The sequence below is a fragment of the Leiobunum rupestre genome, chromosome 8 (genome assembly GCF_980474605.1).
Source record: "Leiobunum rupestre chromosome 8, qqLeiRupe1.1.hap1, whole genome shotgun sequence".
Taxonomy (NCBI): Eukaryota; Metazoa; Arthropoda; class Arachnida; order Opiliones; family Sclerosomatidae; genus Leiobunum; species Leiobunum rupestre.
The window spans coordinates 51,913,939-51,929,278 of record NC_143391.1 but is presented as its reverse complement, the minus strand read 5'-3'; the positions used below and the strand labels follow the sequence as shown (position 1 = coordinate 51,929,278).

General features: G+C 31.3%; 1 long non-coding RNA gene across 1 annotated transcript; it reads left to right on the top strand.

Moving 5' to 3' along the window:
* The first annotated feature begins 4,647 nt into the window (after positions 1–4,647).
* On the top strand, positions 4,648–5,875 carry LOC149933672 (uncharacterized). The gene is made up of 5 exons (XR_016473283.1): positions 4,648–4,701; positions 4,756–4,843; positions 4,905–5,482; positions 5,541–5,570; positions 5,628–5,875. It is a non-coding gene; the product is annotated as an uncharacterized LOC149933672 (long non-coding RNA).
* The last annotated feature ends 9,465 nt before the right edge of the window (positions 5,876–15,340 follow it).

The window sequence follows — 15,340 nt, the reverse complement described above, 5'->3', positions numbered from 1 at the left end:
ACAAAGCGAAACTAGTTTGTATAAAACGCGATGTGTTTAGTTCAGTACAGGTCGGACACAAAGGAATCTGATTACTGATCTGTCTCTCCACGCCGTTAGCGCTCCTCTGATTACCACGAACTATCTCTCTCCACGGCGTTAGCTCTCCTTTAAAGGAATGCTTTTCTCCACGTTTATCTCCATTGTTGATTTACTTAGAACAGGTGTTGAGCGGAGAATCCCCCGTTGCTATGGTGACCTCGGCGCGACGTTTATTTGAGTATCAACAAACTTAGCAAATACCTTTAGATTGTTTCAATGTTCAATTCGTTAACCTCGCATGGTTTAAAAGTTCTCCACTTAAATATACGAAGTTTGAGAAAAAAACTTTGATCAATTTTGTGTTTATTTAGAATCAATTAACATATCATTAGATGTAATTATACTAACTAAAACTTTTCAAATTATGGAAAATAATGAGTTCAAAATAAATGGTTATAATTACTGTTTTACAAAAATGTGTTAAAACCGAAACGGTGGCATAGTTATTTCCGTAATAAATGATTTAAGTTTAGTTGAGAGTGTATTTACGATAGCCGAAGCAACTATCAAAAGTATCGACGTCAAATTACCTAATAATAAAATTTACAGGATTATAGGATGTTACCGAGTAACAGTGCTCTAGAATTTATTAGTGATATGAATTCCAAATTGCCTTATTATACGAATATTGAAAATGTAATTTGGGCTGGAGATATAGATATAGATCTTTTATTGCCACGCAAGAAAATAGTTACTGAGTACCTAAACGTACTACACGAAAACGGCTTTTTTCCATGTATAAATAACCCTACTCGAGTAACTTCCACTACTAAAACGAGTATTGACCACTTTTCATTAAGCAAAACGTAAAAAATGAAGAGTTATCCACTACTCATATAGTTAATATTTATATTAGTGTCCCTAACATACGCGAAACAAATAAACTGAATAATTCAAAAGAAGTTATCGAAATTGATTATGAAATTTTAACCAAAAATATCGGAAAAGAAACGTGGAACTCATTTTTGAAGAAAACGACCCTAATCAAGCCTCGAAACTATTTGTTGATGTATTAAAAAACATATTAATCTAACGTCATATTTCTTTCTCTCATAAAAAAAAAATAAAACCTTGGATAACAAATTCAATAATTGTATCGATAAGGAAAAGAGATGCATTAGCTAGGCGTATTAAAAAAGAACCATTTAACGTTGCATTAAAAAAATATTATATAATTGCCCTTCTTAGTAACATTTCTAAAATATTGAAAAAGTTATAAAAAATCAGTTAATTAACTTCCTGGAGAGCTCAAAATATTTATCGAAAAATCAATACGGTTTTAGAAAAGGTCTATTTTTGAGCTAACAGAAATGCTATATAAAACTATTGATCAAAATGTAAAATCTATTGGCGTATTTTTGGACTAAAAAAAGACATTCGATACTGTTTCCCATCCTATATTAATACAGAAATTAGATCTGGTATACGTGGAATTGTATTAGATTGGTTTAGAAGTTATTTACTCGAGAGATATACAATAGTTAAAATAAATAATACCATAAGTAACTCACTAGTAATGAAATTTGGTATACCTCAAGGTACAATTATTGGCCCGATATTGTTTTTAATATACATAAATAATTAATGTAACATCGAAATTGATGAGAAACTCGTATCGTTTGCGGATGATACTGCAGTTGGGCAAAAGTTTTTTCCAAGACAGGAAGGGCTCTAAATATAGTTTATATGAAACTTAAGGAAAATTTATTAACATTCAACATAAATAAAACTAATTACATTTGTTTCTCCTCGAGAACGACTATAGATTTGTTACATGAATAAAAAATTCACGAAAATAATAATTGTAGAAACTGCACTGCAAAATGTTTAAAGTTAGAAAGAGTAAATAAACGGGGGGTAATAATAGACAGTAATATAAAGTGGAATGTACATGTGACCTATATCACTAACAAAATTCGACTATGTATAAATTCCGTGAAATTAAACACTTTTTAGAAATACCGTGGTTAAAAACAGTATATTACGCCCTAATTCAATCAATTATATCATACGGAATAATCGGCTGAGGTGGTACTTATGATACTACAATCGCATGCCTTGTAGAGGAGGAAACTTCCTCTCATGTCCTTCGTGTCTGTGATTTTTACGCCTGCTCAAAGTGTAAAGTTAATCTAACAATGCCTCACGTGCATATATCGGTTACGTATACATTAAACTATTATAACGGAAATGTAATGTTTTACCTTTGGGGATTTTCATGTACACTGTTTGAAAATGTATTAAAAAACATTTATTAGTTTTGAATAAATCTTGGGGTTTTTTCATGTCATTACATTTATTAGTTTGAATAAATCTTGGTAATATTTTAAACAATTTTATATCCCTATTACAAATTGCATATCAAATAATTGTTATCAATTTTTTTTATTTTCATGTAATAACATTTTCTTGCCATTACACATCACATGGGATAATATTTTTCACAGAAATCAACACCTAAAAATGTGTTATTATTGATTGTAGAAGTGATATCGGAATAACTTAAATTATTAGCTGCATTTAGGAAATTAATTTCCACTCGTTCATCCCACGATAACATTAAACAATCGTGTTGGATTTGGGATGGATGATCAATTTCGCAACCGTTACACTTTTTTCGTATATAACCCTCAATTTGACTAATTGCGGCAAGTTTTATTTCATCGTAAACACGTTTAACCTCATTGAGGCACGCTATAACCTCATCGTACTTGTTGACAAACGCTTTCCATGTATAAACGGAGATGGCGAACCCAACCTTGGTGGGGAAAAACGTTCCGTAATTCACCCCCACCCCGCGTACCATTTCTCGGATGTTCAATATTCTTCGACCTTGATAAATACTTAAGTCAATTTTCCTTGTATTCGACCCCTCTAAAAACCACGAGGACGGTGGTGTGGATTCGCTTTCGAAAAATGTTGTAATTCGCTCTCGATCCATCCACACTTGTTTAAGTTCAAATTCCGATAGTGTAATACCAGAATCACCGTTAACCCGCCCAAGACGTATCGAGCAATCGGGGGTAACTGCGACCGCCTTTATCGGGGAAATTTGGAAAACTTTCATCCCTTCCCTGAAAACAAACACCAAGATATAAACACATTTAATTTATATTAGCTTAATCATACTCGCATTTTTAGTTGTGTTGCACCACCGTTCGTGAAGTCGCAAATAGATTTTATAGTTCGCGTCTGGGGTTTTAATCAAAATAAAACCTTGGATAGCAAATTCAATAATTGTATATACGAAAAAAGTGAAAAGGTAGAAAAATACTACCTCTTTTCTTGGCGTTCTAAAGTGGCGAATGAGTGGTGGTGAATGTTATATCGGTTGAGCGAAATCCAGGGGTTTTTCTACTGTGCTGATGTAAATACAATGACGCAATAACTGACTATATAAAATCGACCGATCAGTGGATACCCATTCAAAGCCGAAGAAGATTCAAGTCAAAACTATGTAAGTATAATCTTATTTTAGTCCTCTTTCTTGGAAGGTAATCTATTTACTTTTGAATTATAGGCATAAGAAATCAATAGTCGTTGATTTTGAATTCTTTGACGGGCGGACCAAAGATGAGAAAATAGTGAAAGAAGCGTCAGCTTGCTCGGCCGGAAATACATCCCGGGTCGCATCGTGGGTTTTTCTTCCACCATACCCCCAAACTGATCTACCTTCCCAAACTCAATGCCAGAATACGGGGGTTGAGAAGAACATACACGGTCTCGCTTGGGACTATGGTTTTACCCCGTACAACAAATTGGAAGAATGCATGCGAATGGCTACTGACGGCTATGACCGCGTATTTTGTCAAGGAAAAGAAAAGTGCAAATTTTTATTAGAACTAATAAACCGCGAAATGATAGACCTAAGTGGTGTAGGTTGCCCGGAGGTTACTGAATTGGATGAATATAGACCCAGGTTTACGTGTCTTATCAAACACAACACTAATTTGGAAAGTAAGAAATATTCTTGTGCTTTAGAGAAAAGTACGATATATGCCCAGTGGCTATATAAAAATATCTTTATTGTAAATTGGAGATTATGTGAATAAAAAGCAATTTTAGATCAAGAGTTTTATCTTAAAAACCTTTTAAAAACGCTTCGCTTGACAAGTAATTTACCTCGTTACGTACTATTTAGAAGACGTTGTTAATATACTTTTACAAGTAATTGATAATTATTACCGTGCCACCCTCAGAAGTATTTATTTTGTCTACATTTTAACATGTCTCCAACTGGACCCCAAGGCACTACCTTAGTTTATTATAAGAAAAAATGTTAGTTTCTTAATTTCCTATCATTCTCCCTAAGGTATCAGATTATGAACAAATAATCGCGTGACAGTTAACGAATATTAACAGGTGTATTCAATAACCCTTTGAACTGTCAAAATGACTAATTAGCACGAAAGCGGAATAAACCGGTTCTACCATGACTATGCGAAAGGATTGTTCACTAGCGTGTCGAGAAATATGACATAATTAATTGTATTGTCAACGAAACACCTGCTGGAGTTTTCAACGCGTCCCCTCTAAGGGGTTTTAGGTAGTATATATATACCCTTTAGTCACCCGAATCTAGAAATCCTAACACTTGTGAATCTTCCCGGAGCAAAAAATGTAAGTTTCCAGGTGTTTTTAATGTAACAAATACTTAGTTGTTTTTGTTTTTAGGGAATCGTTTGTAGCTATACACATTCTTTTCGCCATAATTTGGCCAAAAACTAAATATTCTTCTTCTAAACGGTTTTTGGTAAAAGAGGTAATTTTTAAAAGTTTTATATTTAAAATTTTATATTTTAAGTTAAATATAAATGTTACAGATTGGCTACAAAAGCTCAGATGGTTGCGAAGACCTAATTGTTTTTCGTACCCCGGCTGCTAATAATTATTCGGGGGATACAAACCGCCAAATTGACTCGATCGCCTACTATGTCAATAAGCTTCCCAGGGATCAGGGACAATACGATATTGAGGCCGTCGAGCGCCATGTCTTAAATATAACGCGACTGGCCCAATACGTTATTGTCAAAGAAAGGCAAACGAAAGAGTACCTGGGAAACTTTATCGATCTAGATCGAATAATCGTCGCCACGCGGTTTGTGTGCCCCAATTTTCCAGATTTAGAACTACAGCCGGGTGACTTTCACCATCATTTTAACAACGACCATACGCGGTATGAATCAATGATCACCATCTTTTGGTGGGGAAATTATATAGTATTTCTTATTTAACAGATATGTGTGCGCCTATGAAAAGGCAAGGCAAGTGGCTGCCTATGTTCAAAGTATAGAGGGTAATCCCCTAGAATTGTACCCAGAGGAAGAGGAAGACCAGTCTACACCAGCCACATCCCCGACAAACCCAGCGAACAAACCAAGAGCGCTTGATCTCCGAAATGGTAAATATAAAATCAAACTATCATGTTTCTCATTTTTAATTTTTAATTTTAATTACAGCTCCGGGAATCACTATTGTCGTAGAAGGAGGTAAACAATTGGTTCCGAAAAAATAATTACGATTCTAATAGCATTTTTCATTTCTAGGTTCCGAGTTAAAAATTATATTATAACGCTTAATAAAGTTATATGAAAATTGTATAAATAAAGCTGTATCAAAATTTCTTCCGATCTTGCGATTCTATTTTCATTCTTATTATAACTGACAATAGCGATCAATAATAATTCCCATTGAACCGTATAGGAGTGAAACGCTCAATAACCTAAAAATGGTTAACCAAGTAACTTCTAGCTCTGTATTTGACGGTAATTAGAATGTCATACTTATCGACTGCTGTTTTTTATATGTTGTCGTTAATGTTAAGCAATGTACACGTTTAACACGAATAACCGTTTAAAAGTTCATATAGGGGCGACTTGTTTCAAACTGCGAGGTTAATAATAATAATTTCGTACATATGCGTAGAATTTTTCTTGGTAATATTTCTAATGGTACGATTGTAGTATCATAAGTACCACCTCAGCCGATTATTCCGTATGATATAATTGATTGAATTAGGGCGTAATATACTGTTTTTAACCACGGTATTTCTAAAAAGTGTTTAATTTCACGGAATTTATACATAGTCGAATTTTGTTAGTGATATAGGTCACATGTACATTCCACTTTATATTACTGTCTATTATTACCCCCCGTTTATTTACTCTTTCTAACTTTAAACATTTTGCAGTGCAGTTTCTACAATTATTATTTTCGTGAATTTTTTATTCATGTAACAAATCTATAGTCGTTCTCGAGGAGAAACAAATGTAATTAGTTTTATTTATGTTGAATGTTAATAAATTTTCCTTAAGTTTCATATAAACTATATTTAGAGCCCTTCCTGTCTTGGAAAAAACTTTTGCCCAACTGCAGTATCATCCGCAAACGATACGAGTTTCTCATCAATTTCGATGTTACATTAATTATTTATGTATATTAAAAACAATATCGGGCCAATAATTGTACCTTGAGGTATACCAAATTTCATTACTAGTGAGTTACTTATGGTATTATTTATTTTAACTATTGTATATCTCTCGAGTAAATAACTTCTAAACCAATCTAATACAATTCCACGTATACCAGATCTAATTTCTGTATTAATATAGGATGGGAAACAGTATCGAATGTCTTTTTTTAGTCCAAAAATACGCCAATAGATTTTACATTTTGATCAATAGTTTTATATAGCATTTCTGTTAGCTCAAAAATAGACCTTTTCTAAAACCGTATTGATTTTTCGATAAATATTTTGAGCTCTCCAGGAAGTTAATTAACTGATTTTTTATAACTTTTTCAATATTTTAGAAATGTTACTAAGAAGGGCAATTATATAATATTTTTTTAATGCAACGTTAAATGGTTCTTTTTTAATACGCCTAGCTAATGCATCTCTTTTCCTTATCGATACAATTATTGAATTTGTTATCCAAGGTTTTATTTTTTTTTATGAGAGAAAGAAATATGACGTTAGATTAATATGTTTTTTAATACATCAACAAATAGTTTCGAGGCTTGATTAGGGTCGTTTTCTTCAAAAATGAGTTCCACGTTTCTTTTCCGATATTTTTGGTTAAAATTTCATAATCAATTTCGATAACTTCTTTTGAATTATTCAGTTTATTTGTTTCGCGTATGTTAGGGACACTAATATAAATATTAACTATATGAGTAGTGGATAACTCTTCATTTTTTACGTTTTGCTTAATGAAAAGTGGTCAATACTCGTTTTAGTAGTGGAAGTTACTCGAGTAGGGTTATTTATACATGGAAAAAAGCCGTTTTCGTGTAGTACGTTTAGGTACTCAGTAACTATTTTCTTGCGTGGCAATAAAAGATCTATATCTATATCTCCAGCCCAAATTACATTTTCAATATTCGTATAATAAGGCAATTTGGAATTCATATCACTAATAAATTCTAGAGCACTGTTACTCGGTAACATCCTATAATCCTGTAAATTTTATTATTAGGTAATTTGACGTCGATACTTTTGATAGTTGCTTCGGCTATCGTAAATACACTCTCAACTAAACTTAAATCATTTATTACGGAAATAACTATGCCACCGTTTCGGTTTTAACACATTTTTGTAAAACAGTAATTATAACCATTTATTTTGAACTCATTATTTTCCATAATTTGAAAAGTTTTAGTTAGTATAATTACATCTAATGATATGTTAATTGATTCTAAATAAACACAAAATTGATCAAAGTTTTTTTCTCAAACTTCGTATATTTAAGTGGAGAACTTTTAAACCATGCGAGGTTAACGAATTGAACATTGAAACAATCTAAAGGTATTTGCTAAGTTTGTTGATACTCAAATAAACGTCGCGCCGAGGTCACCATAGCAACGGGGGATTCTCCGCTCAACACCTGTTCTAAGTAAATCAACAATGGAAATAAACGTGGAGAAAAGCATTCCTTTAAAGGAGAGCTAACGCCGTGGAGAGAGATAGTTCGTGGTAATCAGAGGAGCGCTAACGGCGTGGAGAGACAGATCAGTAATCAGATTCCTTTGTGTCCGACCTGTACTGAACTAAACACATCGCGTTTTATACAAACTAGTTTCGCTTTGTTTTTGTTGTGGAATAATGACTTATAAAGAAAACAAGGACTATGAACTGATTAAACATATAAATAAAGAATTGAAAAAAATGAATCGTCAACTTGAAATGGATTTGATTGCACAAAGAATGAGATATTTTCAAAAAGAGCATAATTCTCCCGAAATGCATTTGGAACGACCCCCAAAAACTGGATTCTTAAAGGCGATAGACGAGTTAGTGGTTTTTATTGATAGCGTGTTAAATGTTATTAACGATAGTTAGTTTGTGTCAACAACAAATGTTGTAAAATAAAGTTTAAATTTAAATCAGAGTTTTTTATTTTAAACATAGAAGGATCTAAGATAATTTAAAAAAAAGTGATAACAATTTGACACAAACATATTTAATTTCAGGTTCAGAGTTGAAAATTATTTTATAACATTGTATTATTAATTTTTGAGTTTTGTAAAAAAGTTTTATTATCAATTCAAATAAGCAACACATTGGTTTTTTAGATGTAAAGTAGTTTAATTGTTAAAGAACTAAAACCCAAACATATTAACATCACAGAATGTAAAACGTAGCAGACCGTTAAAAATGTATTATAAATCAAACAAATGTTTCGTGTAATGAAATTGATTTCTTACTATTTTGTATGATCGCTTAAATGTATCGGCTGCGTTTTTTAATTAATTTACTTTTGTATTTAAAAATGTTAAGTTATATTTTAAGAGTTATATTTATAATATGGATGAATACAGGAGGACTATAAATCGCTGTTTGACTTGGCCATCTACCGCACATTTAAAACCGTTTTTACTTGGTAGCGTTATAAATTTACATAATACTATTACATTGTCCATTTGACGTAAGGGATTTGATTGGTCATTGTTTAAATGATCTAATATATTTCAAAAACATTTTCAGTTTATAATTTTTTTATTAGTAAATGTTTTGTTGGTTATTATACAAATGTAATTCTTGCTTCGTAGGATTCACCTTAAACTCGTAAGTAAGTTATTTCCGCCCGTTATTTCATATGACGCTATAAAATACCATTATTATTAAGTCAATACGCGGGAGATTATAACAAAAAGTGTAACAGTAGTTTTGACGACAAAGTATTTGTTAGGCTTAGCTTTTTACTGCATTATTAACGTTTATTTAAATTTCATGAGCGCGAACCGACCTTGTTTAATTTATGTAAATATTTCGTATAGTGGTAATGTATTGAATATAAATTAGAAAGCTTTCCCTCGCGTCGTTATTAAAGGTTAAGTGACGGTAATATATGATGTATATGTCATAATAATCAAGTTCGAGCCATCTAGGTACGTAACGATATAAAAATCCGTTAGGAACAACTTGTTTAAAAAGCGTTAAAAAATTGACGTAAATATGGTAAATTTCCTAAAAAAATAAAGATGGCCACCCTACCCGTTTGAATATGCGACATTAAAGATGGCGGCCAAATCACGTGAATTTTCCAAAATACTAAGAGTTCATATAATAACCGTTAAAAGAGAGTTACAAACTTATGTTAACCCTTTGTCTAAATTCCCGCCAAAAATGTTTTTATTATATAGCTACAAGGTCACACATTCCCCGAGTCTCTAACAGCGTACTGGGTAACCTAGCAACGGCGCATTCCTCGATAAACACCTGCTCAATCAATCAAACCTGTCACCGCCTTAACAATGCCCGAGTATAGCGAGCCTGGGAATTCCTTTAAAGGAGTACTGACCCCTTTTCGCGCCAAAATACCAACCAATCGGCGCCATTTTGAATAATTTCGCGCCAGCCAATTAGCGCGCAGTACACGCGCGTAGTAACCACGTGTTTCCCGCGCCGCGTAGTTACGCGCCAGCCAATCAGCGTGCAGGTAACCACGTGCTCCCCGCGCCAGCCAATCAGCGCGCGCCACTCTGCAGAGGTCAATGACCTTCGGTGACTTACCCCGAGGAAAATGCCGACCCCCCGCGCCACCTGTGACCTAGTTTAGGGAGGGGGGGAAGGAAGCGGGGACTTCCGGTGCCGACCCCCACGTGTACCTCTACATTGAAAAACCCTGAAGACGTTAGCTTCTCCTACTTACGTATACAACGGATACAATCAGATACGGCTATAAGCGCATCACCACCGTGAGAGACCCGATCGGATCGATGGACATCATAATTTTCAGGAAAAAAATCGTTGCTAGATCTATCCGGCAACAAAAATGTTTAGGTACATTTTCGGAAATAATATTTTCATAAATTTCATCGGCCCTAGTCAATAGCCCTTGTACATTTTGATAGTAAATTGATAAAGTGTCGCTCCTCATAATGCATTTTCATCAGAAATCGATTCTTCAGTGACAGTATTTTCCGATACATTATTCATATTAGTATAAATTAATTTCCGGTCATCTTTCAAATCGCCGAAAAATTCAGTTATTAAACAGTTCAGTGGAAAGTTATCTTGGTTAACAAGCTTATCGAATTCGTCGCTATTACACGTGACATAAAAAGAAGAATATGCAGGATATTTTGTTTTTAAGCGTACACAGCTTACACTTTCCATCTCGCTGTCTGTCTGAATACATTTTTTTAATTCTTCGTCAGTTGTAGTGGGTGGTAGCCTTGTAACAAAGAGCGCTTTTTTCCTCAATTTAGCCGCTTTCGGTTGCCTTTCAATTGCCTTAATAGCATCAGATGATGTCCCTCCCGTCAAGAATATTTTTTTAGGTTTCTTCATTGTGGAGCTGATTTTGCTTTAACATTGGTTGGCTGCGCCTGATTATTTTGCGATAAAGTATTTGAATATGATTTCCCTTTATTTGTTTTGTGACTCACAACCTTGATATTGACGTCGTCATTTGTTCCGTCAGTAGGTATAGCATTTTCGGTATTTAGGCCTAAGCCGTCAACGTTAGACATATTGACCACTTGAGGTCGAGTATTTTCCATACTACTTACAAAATTGGCTAATTCAGTTTTTAATTTACCATTTTGAAGAGACAATTCTTCCATTTGAATTTTCAAATCGTTATTCTGTGTTTTGTAATCGCATATTTCCATTTGTAACGATTTAATCAGGCCAGTGATCGTTTGAAGAGTAATATACATTCTATCGATAATGCTAGAATTTGAACGAACATTATATTTTACGCTAAATATGAGTTTAGAATGTCATTTGAGCAACAAGCCCCCTCGTCGACATTTTCGTTATCATCTGCATCTGAATCTTCATTAAAAGCTAAGGCTTGAATGTCTTTCAAACGAAGTCTACTTATCCCCGGCGTGTTAATGATGGAGTTGTCGTCCTTGTTCAATATACAGAAGTCACATTTAAATAAAGAGTCACCGTTCGCGTTAAAATACGCTGTATAGTCATCCTCCAAAATATTATAGCATCAGGCATGAGAATTAAGGTAACATATTTTGCACGGTAAAAAGACTTGCCTACCGTATACGCCATAGTCGCACTTTTTACATAGGCCACAAGGGCCAGGCACACCTTTGGGCTTAGGTTTCTTTTCCTTAGGTGGTTTCTTAACTTTAGCTTGAACGGATTTAGCGCTCATTATCGATTATTAGAATAGTTTAAAATGAATAAAATAATAAATACCCGGACTTTAAGTAAAAACGTTTGAGAAGTCGGAGCGGAAATCTTTGAGACCGTTCTCAATATTTATATAATAAAAATATTATATAAATAGAAAATAGTATATAATAAAAATATTATATAAATAGAATATACTATATAATAAAAATATTATATAAATAGAATATACTATATAATTAAAATATTATATAAATAGAATATACTATATAATTAAAATATTATATAAATGGAATATAATATATAATAAAAATATTATATAAATAGAATATAGTATATAATAAAAATATTATATAAATATAATATAGTATATAATAAAAATATTATATAAATAGAATATAGTATATAATAAAATATTATATAAATAGAATATAGTATTAAAAAAAACTATTATATAAATAGAATATAGTATATAATTAAAATATTATATAAATAGAATATAGTAAATTTTAAAAATATTAAATAAATAGAATATAGTATATAATAAAAATATTATATAAATAGAATATAGTATATAATAAAAATATTATATACATAAAAAGTATATAGTATATAATAAAAATATAATATAAATAGAATATAGAATATAATGAAAATATTATATACATAAAAAGTATATAGTATATAATAAAAATATAATATAAATAGAATATAGAATATAATAAAAATATTATATAAATAGAATATAGTATATAGTATATAATAAAAATATTATATAAATAGAATATAGTATATAGTATATAATAAAAATATTATATAAATAGAATATAGTATATAATAAAAATATTATATAAAGAGAATATAGAATATAATAAAAATATTATATACATAAAAAGTATATAGTATATAATAAAAATATAATATAAATAGAATATAGAATATAATGAAAATATTATATACATAAAAAGTATATAGTATATAATAAAAATATAATATAAATAGAGTATAGAATTTAATAAAAATATAATATAAATAGAATATAGAATATAATGAAAATATTATATACATAAAAAGTATATAGTATATAATAAAAATATAATATAAATAGAATATAGAATATAATGAAAATATTATATACATAAAAAGTATATAATATACTTAAAAAGTATTAGTCTTTCTTTATTTGATCCGAGAATCACTCCCGAGACCAAAAGAATAATGGTTCAAAACCTTCAGAAAGCGCAAACAAAAAAGGCTTTGAAAAGAACAGAGCGCAAAACCTATCAATTACAAGACTCGTTGCTCTTACAGAATTTTTTCATGCAACGAACAAAAGCTCTTTTTTACTTGCGGCGATCGTCAATAAAAATCGGAAACATTATTAGTAAAATATCCTTCACAGTGGCATACTGATGAAATATCCCTTCAGCAAAATCAAAAGGACTACGGTTAGTTTCTGCAAGACAAGGTAAAAGCCAGACACCCAATAAGACTAGTAAGAGACCTAACTGTGCTAAAGAAAATTCCCAACTTACCACCAAATAATAACTCCCTACTAACTGAACAATACTTAATAAAATTAAAGCGAGACGTACCTCATAAGAGATGGTTTGAGCCACAGCTCGGTAACAACCTAACATTCTATAAATGGAATTAGAATTTCAACCAGCACCCAAAAGAGAATAAACACCTAAACTTGACAAAACTAAAAAATTAATTAAACCATATACGTTAAAATGTTTTGTTACCATGGTTGAATTTTCAATTATAATGAGTATTAAAAGCACGACTGATAATTCATGGTATTTTTATTAAAATCTTTAAAATTTAAAATTTTTACATATTACCGGAGCTTTCGGGTTCGAGACCCCTCGCCAAGCGGTGTTCTTCTTGTATGATTTAACAAAATAAATTTTAACTCGCCCCAGTTTTTAATTCATATTTTTCCTTTGTCTAGATTTAATTTCCCCATATTTTTTATCGCTACAGCCTCTTTAAAATCTCTTTTAAAATAATGTTGTTCTTTAAATACAATTTCTCTATTTTCAAAATCTACGTTATGTCCATTTGTTGTCCACACATGGTTTGCAATACCATTATATTTATGACCTGTTTTTATGCATTTTTTATGTTCATCTTTTCTTATTTTAAACCTTCTTTTTGTTTGACCTATATATGATTTTTTTGCATTCGCATGTTAATTTATAAACAATACCGGTTTCGTTATTTTTATCTATTTTAGGTTTATTCATTATAAGGGATGACTGTAGGGTTTCTGATTTTTTGTTTTTTAATTCAATATTGATAATTTTTAATTGCCTATTAGTTTTTTCGGTGATTCCTTTTACATAGGGGAGGGATAGTATATTTTCAAAATTTTTAGTTGTTTTGGGTCGTTTTATTACATGTGAATCAAATATATCTTCTATTAGTTTTTTAGGGTATGCACATTTTTTCAGTTTTCTGAGTATATTTCTTTATCTTTTATGGGGCTAGTCGATATTGTTTCGATTTTATGTTTTATAGTTTTTAGGATACTTAATTTTATATTATTTGGGTGTGAGGAATTGTAGTTTAAATAGTTTTTAGAGTGTGTAGGTTTTTGATATAGGGAATAATTTAAAATCATTTTATCTCTTTTAATATTTATATCTATGAAAGGGAGTGTTTGATTTATTTCAGATTCGTTTGTAAATTGTAGGCCTATGTTTTTATCAATGGCGTTCGCGATTTCGGTTAATTTTTCTATTTTTAGTGATATCTTTTTTAAACATAATACATCATCCATAAATCTGTACCAAAATCGAGTGTTATTAGTAATGTCTGGGTGGTTAACAATTTAGGTTTCGACCTTTTCCATATATAAGTTCGCCATAAAACCAGAGAGAGGGTTTCCCATCGCTAGGCCTTCTTTCTGTTAGTAGAAGTGTCCGTTGAAATTGAAAAATGTGTTCTTTAGGCATATTTCACTGAGCTTTTAAATAGTGTCTATATTTAATGTGGTTCTAGTTTTTAATGACGCGTCTTGTTATATTTCTTCTTTTAACATAATAAGAGCTTTATCCACGGGTTTTTTTGTGTATAAGTTTATTACGTTTAGACTGCATAGTTCCATATCTTCATTGGTGGGGCATTTTTTTAGTATTTTAAGTAAGTCGTAAGAATTTTTCAAATTGTGGCCATTATAACCTATTAGAGGTTTTATTATTTTAACTAACATTTTTGCAGTGGCGTATATTGCACTATTCATAGATGAGACAATCCGTCTTAGTGGTTGGTTTTCTTTATGGAGTTTAATTAGGCCATAGGCGAAGGGGGTTTTAATATTATTATAATAATATTTAAATTTCTCTTTTTTCTCTATTTCTTAATTTTCGACTGCTTTATTTTCACTAAAAATAGAAAAATTAACCAAAATCGTAAACGCCATTGATAAAAACATACAATTTGCAAACGAATCTGAAATAAATCAAACACTCCCCTTCCTAGATATAAATATTAAAAGAGATAAAAATCATTTTAAATTATCGCTATATCAACAAGTTGGCAGGCCAAAATATACCTTTCCTCGGAAGAACTGTCCCTAGTGGTATTAATTTCTCGAGATGATCCTTAAAGATATCTCCGCAATTTAGAGTTATTTACTAAAAACGTAATCCC